We start from the raw sequence: 12,727 nt of genomic DNA, 5'->3' as shown, positions 1-12,727 counted from the left end.
AACCTGACTGCTCTTCCAAGGAGCTGTTCCAACTCTCTGAACTGCCCAGGCTGAAGCTCAATAACATTCCCATGCTGAATCTGAATTACACACACACACAACCCCTGTATCAGGGACACTCTTGTAGCTGAAAATCTCAGAGCAAAGGCTATGTGCATATTTTCACTCCTCTACCTGATACACAAAGAGCAACTTATTTAAAGATTAGGACCTGAAATACTAACACATACCAAATTTAGTGACATCCTTCCAAGCCTGTGTTTTCCTGGCACTTCCCTCCTTGAAATCCAAATACCCAAAGGCAGGCTTGTGAGTTAAAAATATTTCAGTCTCTAAGCCTTTTGACTTGTCCCAACAGCTACCTGCTGTCCATTCATCACTTGGGAAAACATACACAAATGAAAGCAAGCTAGGGAAACTCATACAACACAAATTCAGCGAGAGCTGTTCTGATCCAGTCCACCTGAACAGAAAAAGATAATTGCAAATACAGAAACTTTTTCAAACTGTACCCTTGTTCATGTCGCAGCAGGAAACATTACAGAAGATCTGGATTATCTTTTATCAACCTCATAAATAAATATTTTTACCTTTAGGCAAACCTGGACAAGTCCTGAGCTGCATTCTTTTGAAGTTAAATCTTTTTATGTGTGCTTGTCTTTTCCTTTCTCCCTCTCTAACAAAGACAGGCCTTCATTCCTTATAAACTCTTCCTGTGTAACTCCTACAAAATCCATAGAGAAATACATGTGGTTTGTATTTCCAGCTCTTGAACCACAACAAAGCTACTTACCTCTTTACTGGGCATGACCAGGAATTTTCTGCAATAATCAATCACTGGCTTATTTACATTAACTAATATTCTCTAAGCAAAACTCTGCACATAGGAAAACCAAAGTTAGGGCAAATCCCTGAGCTTAAGAAGGCCAGAAATGTCTCTACTCCTGCTGTTTGAGCTGCAGCCACTGTTTCTGCTCCTGGAGGTAAGCAGTCTTGTAAAGAATCATGAGACTTGTATCAGCCAGAAAAAGCAAATGAAAATGCAAACACAAGGGAGGAGCCAGAGGAGGCAATCATGTTCAATGAAACCTGAACTACTGCAGCCAAGGAGGAGTGGGAACATGTTGGCTGAAAAGGTAATTCAGTCTAAAAGCTATTCCCTTACAGTGGTTCTTTTCACAGTCTGTTTCAATATCCAAACAAAGCAAGTGAATTTCAGTTTCTAGATCACTGACAACATTCTTCCCAAAATAAAGAGCTGCTAGAAAAAGTTGTTCTCCTGCACTGACCAATCAGGCTGGACACTCATCCACATATTCAAAAATTTGTGTATTACTAAAATTCTCAGGCAGGAAAAGCTTTCTGGAAATCCTATAGCAGTAACACTAACTTTTATGTAGCAGCTGCTGCTCTCAAGCTCCCAGATGGCTTTACCTTCTCTGTCTCTGGAATGAATCACCTCAAACTAGGGAAAGTGAAGCTGTTAGTTCCTCCTTTAGTAACAGCTGTATCTCGCCACAGAGCAGCCCACAAACTTCTGCTCTAAACATTATTCCAAATGTACACATGCATTATCACCAGACAGCTGTGCCCCTGGACAATGTTCATTTTCTATTTCAGTGCTGTCAGCACTTTACTGACTTCTCAGTTAAACAAAGGATAAAAGTGGTTCTTGTATCCCCAAAAATACATCTGCCTGTGCATTGCTTATGTAGGAGTTAAAAGTTAAGTTCAAACCTAGTTCAGAAAGTACACACTTTTTGGTTCAAGTGTTGCTCTTCTCGCAAATCAGTAAATGGTTGCACATGAAACAAGTCAGGACTCTGATAAAAGACACAAAGCACAGAACACAAGGTATGCTAGCAGTACTTTCCCAGAACCAGAGAACTAGTTCTCTCTTCTGGGATGAAGCAGAATTGCTGTTAAACTGGAAAAATCCCACATTTTCCTCAAAGTCATTAAAAGAAACAAAGAAATCTATTAAAAATTCCTAATGCAAACTGATGAGTCTCACTTAAGATGCAAATTTAGTTTAAATCTCACTGCATTTTGGTTCTCTGTGAGGAAAAAATCCCAGCTGTTTTCCTTGCTTCAATTACAGGTCTTCTCTGCTCCTTCATAAGCCTGAACTGCGTGGACACACCAGTGAATTTGGACCATTAACACTGAGCATGCTTGAATACAGGCTGAGGCTCAACACTGACACCTGCACTTAGTTAGATTACCAGAAGAAACACAGACAACATAATAGCATCACTGCATACATTAACTTATCCTATGGATAAGATTATCTGAAAGAGAGTCTTATAGACAGGTCACCATGGAGCTCAAATTGTATTGTTCTGGATACAGAACAATATGGTGCTCTTGGTGGTGCTCCATCACAAGAATACTTTGGATAACCACTGGTGAAACCTATCCACGGATGTGTTTAGAAAGATGTTCTCTAACCATATCACCTAATCACTTTTGCTTCCTCTGTTATCAGTACCAGGCTTCCTGGAATGCATCACCTTTTGCAATACTAAGTATTTCTGCCTATATGCACATTCCCACATCTGAGGTAAACTGGATTATTGAGTACACCAGTCTGATCCACTTCAGATATAGATTTAAATTTTGTAAGCAAGGCTATAATATACACCTCTTCAAAGTTTTTATGTTGACTGTTACAAGATCACAATGAACTGATCAAAAATTTGGGGAAAAATATATGGATTGTGAATCCATGTCATCTTAGAACCTGTCATTGACCAGTTGTGGTGCCTTCTACAATTTGGAGACCTAGAACTGCATTTAGTGCAATTCTCAAATTGTGACATAAAAAGTAGGTCCTGGTTTCATAAATGGGTGCAAGGCTGTGAGATCAGTTTCTGGTTCATAAACATTAATCTGGTAATCCTTTAATATGTTTTTTAAGAGGTTTTAGAAAATTATTATTTGAAGGTAACAGAATTTAACTAGAAAGGAAGGAGAAAGGTATGAAGTCATCTATCACTTTTTTCCTTAACCTGACCCAAGCAAACCTGATATTCATATATGCATTGTATTTTAAACAAAACTAGTTTTCCATCATGACACAGCAGTACCTAAGTCATCAGTAAACTTTGGTTTGCTAGGTTTCTCAAGTTGCTGCATATAACAGAAAAACAAAGGAGGCTGAAGAAAACAAGGAATGTTATCACAAAAAGAAAGTGAACAAACACTCTGAAAGGAAAACAACTGATGGGATTGTTGTTAGCAGAATGCTAACAAGCAGAACATACAGGATCGTGAGATCCTTAAACCTTGAATCTTTTGAGAAGCAGAAAAGACAACATCCAAGATCCCACAGAACTTTTATCTGTGCAAAGGTTAAGATTAATTTCCCAGTCAGAAGGATCACATTTCTACTTTAATGTTTTTACAAGTACATTGGAGCAAGAAAAAACTGCTTTACAAAGTACTAGTTTCTATACCAGAGGCTGGCTGCTATTCAGCCAGCCAGCACAGGCTCATCCTTAGAATACTACTGTAACTTATTATCCCACTTTTGTCCACCTGAGATCAATAGAAAATAATACTTGTTCCATGATCCAAAGTACAAAGAACAGACTGATAAATTTACAACTGTCACCCAATATACAGAAGCTATTGCGTTATTTTGATTTTACTTCTGCAAATTTTTTCTCAGATATTTTAAGCAAAGATTTAACTTGAAATACCTTGCGCTTAGATAACCAGCAAAAGAAAACATAACATCACAGTACAGAAACATTACTACAAGTACAAAACACTAAATAAAGTTTAAGGATATTTCAAAGTCACTAAACTACGTGAAACTATCTCCCTCTGTTCCTATCAAAAACAAAGCCCATCTTCAGGAACACTTCAGCAATTTGCAAGTGCATACTCCAAGTGTTGATGCTCAGAATTCATGATTATTCTTTCTAAGAGCTGAAACAGCACACACACCACGAGTCGTGCCATTTCTCTTACCACACTGGTAGGCTTTCAGCAAAAATTAGTTATGGCCATCAAATATAAAGCAGCAGAAAAACACTGATGGCTCTACATGTTTGCTGAAAACTGTACAGAACCACAGTAAAAGGCTTAAAGTGGCAGTCTAAAAGGTGAACATAATGAACTTACTCCTTTTTCTAAGTATGGAGCATGTAGTTTCACAGTATTGCCATTCATAATAAAATTGCTCCACCACTCCATAGCACAATAAATTGATCTTCAGGTGCTTCTAAAAAAGTACACACATCAAAAAAAGGAAGTTCAGGTACACATATGTTTAGCAGAGCTCTTTGATTTTCTAACTCACTAATTGAACTTAAAGGATTTTGCACTGGGACTCAATAGACTTGTCATTTATTTTCAAGTAATAGAGCAATAGTAGAAGCAATACGGAGTAATCTCATATAATAATTATAGTATTTCTTTCTTTTAAAAAATTTTGAAGATGATCTACACACATTCAACATAAGTATATACTAACATAACAAATTATGTATATATAATTATATATTTGGTGGAAAACTTTTACTGTACCTAAATGACTTAACAACAAAAGTTCTTCATACAAAGAATATTTTATGTGTACGTACTGAAAGGAATGCAGGGAATATCCTGACACAGAACACTTTAGATGAGCTTCAGAAGTTTAGCAAGTTCCTTAAATGGGTAAGAGTTTAGGCAACATTCTTCAAAGTTCGAATAAAATAGAGAAAAACAGTATCTAGCCTGTACTACTTGAGGGAGAGCTCACTGCAATGGGCCATTTCAGAAACTGTACAGATCCTTCTACCTGGGACTCCAAGAACAGAGAAAATATAAACAATAAAAAAGAGCTGTAGTTATGCAACTTTTACTTTCACAGTTGGAGGGAGCATGACCCCAGTAAAAAATAGGATTGGGCTCAGACAAAAAAACCTCCCCTCTGCTTACTGGAAGTTGCCTCCATCTATTCAGTCTGGAAGGAGTTTGAACTAATGCTCTTCTTCAGTATCTGGATTCTGCCCATGTTTGAATGCAGAATCTAGAGTAGGTATGATAAATATGCAGGCAGGCCTGCAGTCTACCCCATATCTCACTTTCTTCTTATTGCTTAGCAGTCTGATCCAAAGCTTTCTGATGTTCAGGAAAATCTTTGCAAAGAACTTAAGCCTCAAACAAAAAGAAATCACAGATAAATATTTAACACTTAACAAGTGAAACTGCCAGAGCAGAGATAGAGGTGCCCAGGGCAGCTTCCTGGGATCAATACATGGATAACAACTTGTACTCTCTCTAGCAAAGCTTCCCTTACCATTAAAAAAAACAAAGCACTACAGCTGACTACACTAAAGGCTGTTAACGCTATCGGCACAGCTAAAATTCTTCTGTCACTTAAAAAAATATTATCTCCTGGTTTGGAGAAATTTATTCAACCACAATTTACTATCAGAAGTGCCTATGGTCTATAGTGCTAAAAAACTACTTACAGAGCATTAAGCTTCACTCTGTGCCCAATATAACAGGCACCTCTTCAAAATTCAGACATTAAAATCTAAAGCTGTGGGACTCAGGAGGGCTAGTCTTTTATTATGCTCTTTTCCAAAGTCAAACCCACCAGCACATATATGAGGTGGTTCTTCATGTACTAACATCATCTTGGAAAAACATGCAAGAAAATTAAAAAAACCTCTCTACATATATATATATATATGCATATATATATACACACACATATATATATATATACATATATATATGCAGAAGATGCTTCCTGCAGAAACTTTTCCAGGAATAGTCGTCACTTCTTCAGTAAGTGTTCAATGGCAGAAACTTAACACATATTGTTTAATTAACCAGTGTCCCAGACACTGAAAAAACTGACAGTTACAGGACAGTCCAAATCAATACCAGCATGATAAATTTGCTGAAAGAGCTCTTGCTCAAAAACCAGCACTTGTCATAGAACCAAGCCTTTCTGACCAAAGCACCCTCATAACAAAAAAACACATTTTGAACAAGTTGTAACCATATACTCATCAGGCCTTTCTAATCAACTGAACATGCTTGCCAATGGGGAGAAAAGTGTGAACATCACAAAATCATTATCTTATAAAAGGAGTGTTGCAGTGGCCAGCTGAAACCACCAAGCAGGACCAAGAGAGTCACTGGAAAGAAGTGTAGCCAAAAAAGGAAAGGTACATGATGTTAAAAGACCAGCAAAAAGGCAGAAATAACCCCCAATCAGAACGATATGATTTCTTCAGGATTCACCAGAAAAAGGATTGCTATTGCTTCATGGTGACCTAAAAAAACCTGTCTCTTGTTCTGTAGTCTTCCCAGAGATTTGTCATTTGGCAATCATAATGAATTTGATATCTTAACTCAAGTTCATTCATGCACATGCAATGATTCTATGACCTCTTACATAATGTACAAATGGCATCATGACTGATAAAGCCCTCTATTCACATTTCCTTTGTTTACCAGAGTAAACACTCACATACAAATGACGCATAATGTACGTAGTTCAGTGTATGCTTGCTTTGGTGCAGACACAGAGTGGGGATTTAATTGCTTCTCCTTCTTGTCTTAGGAAAGAACCAAATCCTAATTTGTACTAAGGCATCTTGGATTGTTTTTCCCTTATACTTTTAATCTCTAATGCTGCCATGCTAATTTTAGTCTCGAGAAAGCACGGTGTTAAAATATATCCAATACCTATACATCAATAAGATTGTTTTTCCTTGTCTAGTGAAGCTAAACAGGTGAGATGCCCTACTGCCTTCAAAAGAAGGAGGAAGAGTTGTTCAGGAAGCAGGTGCAGGGAAGAAAAAGACCTGTGGCAGAGGCTTGCCTCTGATGCCTTTTTCGAGCTTACCTAGAAACAGAGGCCAGACAAAGTTCAAAGAATAAAAGCAGATATATTTAATGAAGGGCCTTCAGGTACATTAAGGGCAGACGAAGCCTCCCCAAGGGGCTACACCCAAAATGGATGATGGTCACGAGTTTTTCAGACAGATGTAAGTTTGGTCTCTTTACATATCAGGGGTTAATCCTCCAATAACAGCTTCAGGTAATGAAGTTATATTCCTCCAGTTTGCTCCCCCCAATTCACTTTTCTTTATATTTTTCAGAGCCTGAGGCTGTAGGGTGTCTCTGAGTTTCAGGCCTAGAGGAATTGTTTTGTCTGACCAAAATGTGTAGGTAGTAGCTAACACTTTATATGGAGTTATGCACTAATGCAGTATAGGATTTGAAAAATGTAAAGGCTAAAATCTTAAGGCATCACCTCTTGCAACTTTTTGTTCAACCTGGCCCATTAAACAGGTTGTAAAATTGGGTGAGAAGACTTCTCCTGCCATATCTGTACATGGGAAGACATATTGATTTGGACATTACTGTTTAAATTAAAAACATTGACAACCATAGATTGTAGCTGACATGACTAAGAAACAGGCACATTCTAAAAGATAAATACAAACCTGCTGAAAAAAACATATAAGGTAGGCAAAGATAGACTTGTTTGAAAAAGCAGTGTTACATGGCCCCTAAGTTAATGCTAGTCACAGTCACATGTGTTAACTTCCTCCTAGCTTCTACTATCTGAATCTGCTGTGCTGAAGAGGGAGGTTTTTTGCACGGTCTTACGAAAGTAGAACTGCAGAGACTATTTAAATGTCACAAAAACTACATTAACATCTATTAAAACAGTCCAATTTCACCCTATGGTCTTTGGGTTTAGAAGTGTAATGAAAGTTTTTTACAAAGGGCTAGTGAATAAATCCTTGGGATAAAAACACTGCCTATTACTGCGACAGGGCAGAAATAAATTTGAGGACATTAAAATGCATTCTTTTCTTCTGAAAGCAAAAAATTTGCTCTGCAGTAGCTTGGAAGTATTTCCTAAGTGCAACCTGTGCTTCAGACAAACCTGTGCACTGTTAAAAACATTGATACCAAGGGGTGTGGAGGCAAGTGTTCCCAGAAATGGAAGTACAGGTAGTGACAGGCAGGAAGCTAATGGAAAAGTCCAGGGGCCTAGGGAACCCTGGTTCCAATCTCTTCTTGTCTTCAAACATATGCCTTTCAATATTTAGGTTAGGTATAACTATTCCTCTTTGGCCCTTAGCATTTTGAGGGAGATTCTCTTTTTATCTGAGCTAAGTTTAAACTCAGCAGAACTGACAAATGGTACCTAACAAAATCACTGTCTCAGGGCACTAAGTAAAATGCACATAATTTCTCACTTCAGACACTGTTTTATCAATATGGTTTTTATGTTTGGGTAAAAGGAAAAAAACTATTTTTCAACAGCACTGGACAGGCCAAGTGGAACTCAGGAACCCTGGAACCCAGCTTAGCACTTAGGCAAACTGAAGACTTTCATTAAAGTGTTAAGTATATCTTATGACATATTCCTAAAAGACAGATTCAATGTTTCTAACATACTAAAGAAACAACTTTGTATTAAGTTTTCTCTTTACTCTTTGTCAGCTTCATGATTAAGGGGACTAACTAATTTAAATTATATCTGTTAGAGAAAGGAACATACAAAATTTCAAGAAATAGAAGAATTAAGTTTTCTCAGAGAAAAAATCAATTAAAAGCAGACACTCCACAATGTTTCAGATACTGTTTCACGCTGGCAGCATTTTATAGTGTAAATTTGTCTATCTTCTATAGGCTCCTCTATTTTTACTGTCAAATGGAGGAGAATTGTTAGAGGACACCTTTTTACCCCTACCTTCTGCCAAATTTCTCTTTGTCACAAAGAATACTGCATCCAACTGGTGACTAAAAACTGAAATTAACATTTATTCACTAGGAATTGGTTCTACAGCTTCACTCACCAGAAATGGCATCAAAGCTGCTGTTTTCTTTGGTAGTCATCTGCATTCCTATTAACCAAGCAGTTTTGCCTCAACTTTTGAGTTTTGCAATATTGAAGGGGCTCTCTGGGAAAAACAAGTGTTTAACAACACAAGAGGGCATGTCCCTACTGAATAGCTATTTACTTTGGGCTGAAGAGGTGAAAAAAATCTCAGTAAAAGTCAAACATTCCATCTCATCACATGACATGGGTGCATACCAGAATGTTGGTAATGAATTGGCTCCATGGAAACATTTATTGCGTACATGGAGACACTTCTCAGATACTTTCCTTTATGAGAAGAAAAAAAGCAGTAGCAAGCCAGTCTATAAATATTTGGCAAATTTTGACTGATTGTTGTTGATTACAGTTACAAACGACTAGAAAATTTGGAAAGCAACACTCTTGAGATATAGGAATTTGGATTCACTCAGCCCTACCCTAGCTGGATTAAAAATAACATTTTTTTTGCCAAAGCTGTTTCTGTTCTAATTGTCAAATGCCATTGAGCAAACAAAGGTACTTCGTTGAGAAACAAACAGCAAGGCTTTGTTGAAAAAGAAAATTAAGTATCTGCTTTGTACAGACTAAATCAAAGTCCTTTATTTGTAATTTTAAGCGATTCTAAAATGCACATGTGCTTCTCTTTCCACAGACTGTAGAGCTGCACAAAAGAGTGCAGAAGCATTTAGCTGTTGTTAAAATAAGTGAAATGTCTTAAAATGGAACACTGAACAAGAACCACATGCATTTCTGTTGCCAATCCACTGAATTCAGTCGACCCAAAACAAATACTATTTTGGCCAACAATGAACTTTAGCTTTACCAGTTTCCTTTATTAAAAAAAAAATTAAATCCTGTATCTCAAACAGCTGAATTCCACACACACAAATGGCATATTCTCTCTAGAATAATTTTAGCATGCTATCAGGATACTTAGAATAGACCTGAGATAAAACAGTCAGACAGTGCAAAAATAAGAGTAGCATTCAACTGTTCTTCTAATAATTCACCTTTTCTATGAAAATAAGTTTATGTTTTTTAGAAGTATATATTATTCTAATATCTTTTTATTTTAATATAGTTTTAAAATTCAATTTAATTTTCAGAACACTTCAGAGCCCAGGCTTTTACCAGGATCCACCAGTAGGTTTCATATAAACTGGTGCTTCCTATTCAAAAAAGACTTGCATTTTCAGCAGGAGGGAAGTGTTTAAGAACAGTATCACTTATGCACTATGCCAAGTAATAATCCCGGAAATTATCACTGTGAACTAAAAATAAACTCCTCAACAAAAGACAAGTCATACCTTTACCATCTACCTCAATCTCTCTGGTTTGGGGTGGGGGGAGCCTTTTTCAATACTATTTGTCATTTCATATTAGAGATAGAAATTTTGGAAGATACTACATGTGTGGCCACAGGTATCTTGCTATTTTGCAGCAAATGAAAAACTTTTTGTAAAGTTATACACATTTATTGTACAGTAAGTGATACTTTAAAGAAAAAAATAAGAGTGCTCAGAAAGATAAAAAGTAATTTCTGTTCCTTTCTATCACAAAAGTCCTTCCTGACTTCAAAATCACAGGAAAAGCAATGGCAACTATGTCAGACTTCTACATGGCAGTAGGAAGATGCAGTTATTCTGGTTCCAAATACTACATTTAATTGCATACTTTTAAATAAGTGTAACAGAAGTCTCTGTGCTAATGTACTGCTCAAGGAGGAGGAAATCGGATAAAAACTGAAAATTAGGAAATTAATATAATTTTTCATCTATTATGGACAACCACTTCCCAAGGGATCTGAAAAGAAACAGCTTTTATATGAGGAAATGTAAATAATTTATTGTTTTCCAAGTGTCAAAATTCCTTAAAAATATCAAGAATGAAGGATAAGGGACTAAATTCAGAGAGCAAACTGTCCATAGCCTGGCTATAGTCAACACCTATATATACAATCTTATTAATAAAGGGTTCAAGATAATTTAAAAGGCAATTGCTTATGTCTGTAATACTCTATCATGCCAGTAAATCAAGGGCCTTTGGGTATATTTTTCTTTTATCATGTTTTCCCATCTTTTGTTCTTTTGGCAATAAAGCCAAATAGTTGTACCATTTCAAAAGAGATACTACTCTCTTATTCACTTCTAATTTCCATTTTAACACAGCAACTTGGAAATATACATTTCACATACATATACCTACAAAAACAACTCATGTTCACAAGGCACTTCCCGACCATCTTGGTAAGGAATTTCATAGGCTCACATTTTTTGAAATTAACAAGAAGGTGAATAACTGTAATATAAGAATCATCTGTCACACTAACATCTCATACTATTCCTACTGAAATTCCTGTGGTGAAACAGGTACAAGCAAAACTATGAAGACCAGCTCCTACATAAGGCTAGGGGTTTTAACTTAATGTAAAGCAGAACTAAAAAAGGCTCTCTGTATGAGACTTCCCTGTACCTTAAACATACCAACACTGTTATGAACTTTCAAATGTACCATGTATTGCACCTTAATATCTTCTGAAGTACAGAAAATATTCTCTCTCAGACTTCAGGATTAGAGCTAAAGGCCTCATATTCTAAGGTTTTTTTACTTTGATCACATTCTGGATGTGAAATCAGCATCTCCTCGTAGTGATCTCTCTCCTGTAGTGAAAACCAGGATGCAATACACTTTTTTAATACACAAGCATGATACTAAACATCTGCACAAACCACAAAGAGAAGCTTGTCCTGCCTGGTGTTTATAATCCTTATAAACACAGAAGATGACCTAACTGCACTATATTTACCTTAAGCAGCAGACTAAGCTCAAACTTGTGTTAAGTAAAGACCCCATCCTTAAGAGAAAAAAATACACCTGTCACCTGTGTACGTGCTCCTCGTGATCTTTTGCCCAGCCTATGCAGACACATTGCTCTGCCTGCAACTCCCTTATTGAATAGCACAGGGCAACAGTCTGCCTCATAAATATTTACTTGAGAAAAGAGTAACTAGATACATCTATTCTTATGGTATATTTTCTAGCTTAAACTCAAGTGGGTTTTTTTGCAGATATATAATGAAATTTTCAGTATCTATGCTATCACATAATATTTCTGTTCTATCTCAGGTTCTACTTTCTTTCATTAAAAAAGCATCCTGCACACAAATAGATAAAAAAATTTATTCAACAGAACATATGACTTCTGAACAGCAGGCCAACAAGCTAGTCGTACTTGTAAATGGTCTCTGACCAACTCTTATGGAAGACATGAGCAGCATACAGTTCTCTATCTTCCAACAGAGTGCTGCTTGCATGTTTATCTCTGCTTTCAACTTCCTGTACTTTTGCAGTTACCTACAATGCAATGCATGAGGATGGGAAGGTCAAAGTCATCTAGCCAATCAATCTCAGCAATTAAAAAATATTTGACATCAATGCACTGTTAGTTGAGGGTATATGCAAAGGAAGGGGGAAAGGATGGCAGGGGAGGAAGGGAAAAGAATCATAAATTATACGTAAACATCACGGGTAGGAATTAAGACATCACCTCCAGTCAAGATTCAGTCTCTCTGACGTTACTCCTAAAATACACTGCACAGTCTCATCCAACTCTGATGGACGACCACTCCCTATGGAGTGGTCGACCTGCCACATACAATGACTGCTCTCTCTCCACCCTCTCTATTCCCCCTATTTTCTGCAGATTGGAATCTGCTGTGCATTAGGAAACACTCTTATTACAAGAGTGAGACAGTGGAAAAAGGTCAAGTTCCCAGTAAGGTTCTACCCTCACTGATGCAGTCATTAGATGGTCAATGCTAAATCCAGATCATAAAAATCAATTGAAACTGAATCTAGAGAGCAGCTAAGCAT

General features: G+C 36.9%; 1 protein-coding gene across 8 annotated transcripts in view; it reads right to left on the bottom strand.

Moving 5' to 3' along the window:
• The window catches only part of TNS3 (tensin 3), a 209,453-nt gene that overhangs the window by 59,159 nt on the left and 137,567 nt on the right, over positions 1 to 12,727 (bottom strand). The window lies entirely within an intron of this gene.

The sequence above is a fragment of the Sturnus vulgaris genome, chromosome 1, assembly GCF_052056855.1.
Source record: "Sturnus vulgaris isolate bStuVul1 chromosome 1, bStuVul1.hap1, whole genome shotgun sequence".
Taxonomy (NCBI): Eukaryota; Metazoa; Chordata; class Aves; order Passeriformes; family Sturnidae; genus Sturnus; species Sturnus vulgaris.
This window is presented reverse-complemented; position numbering and strand designations above follow the sequence as displayed.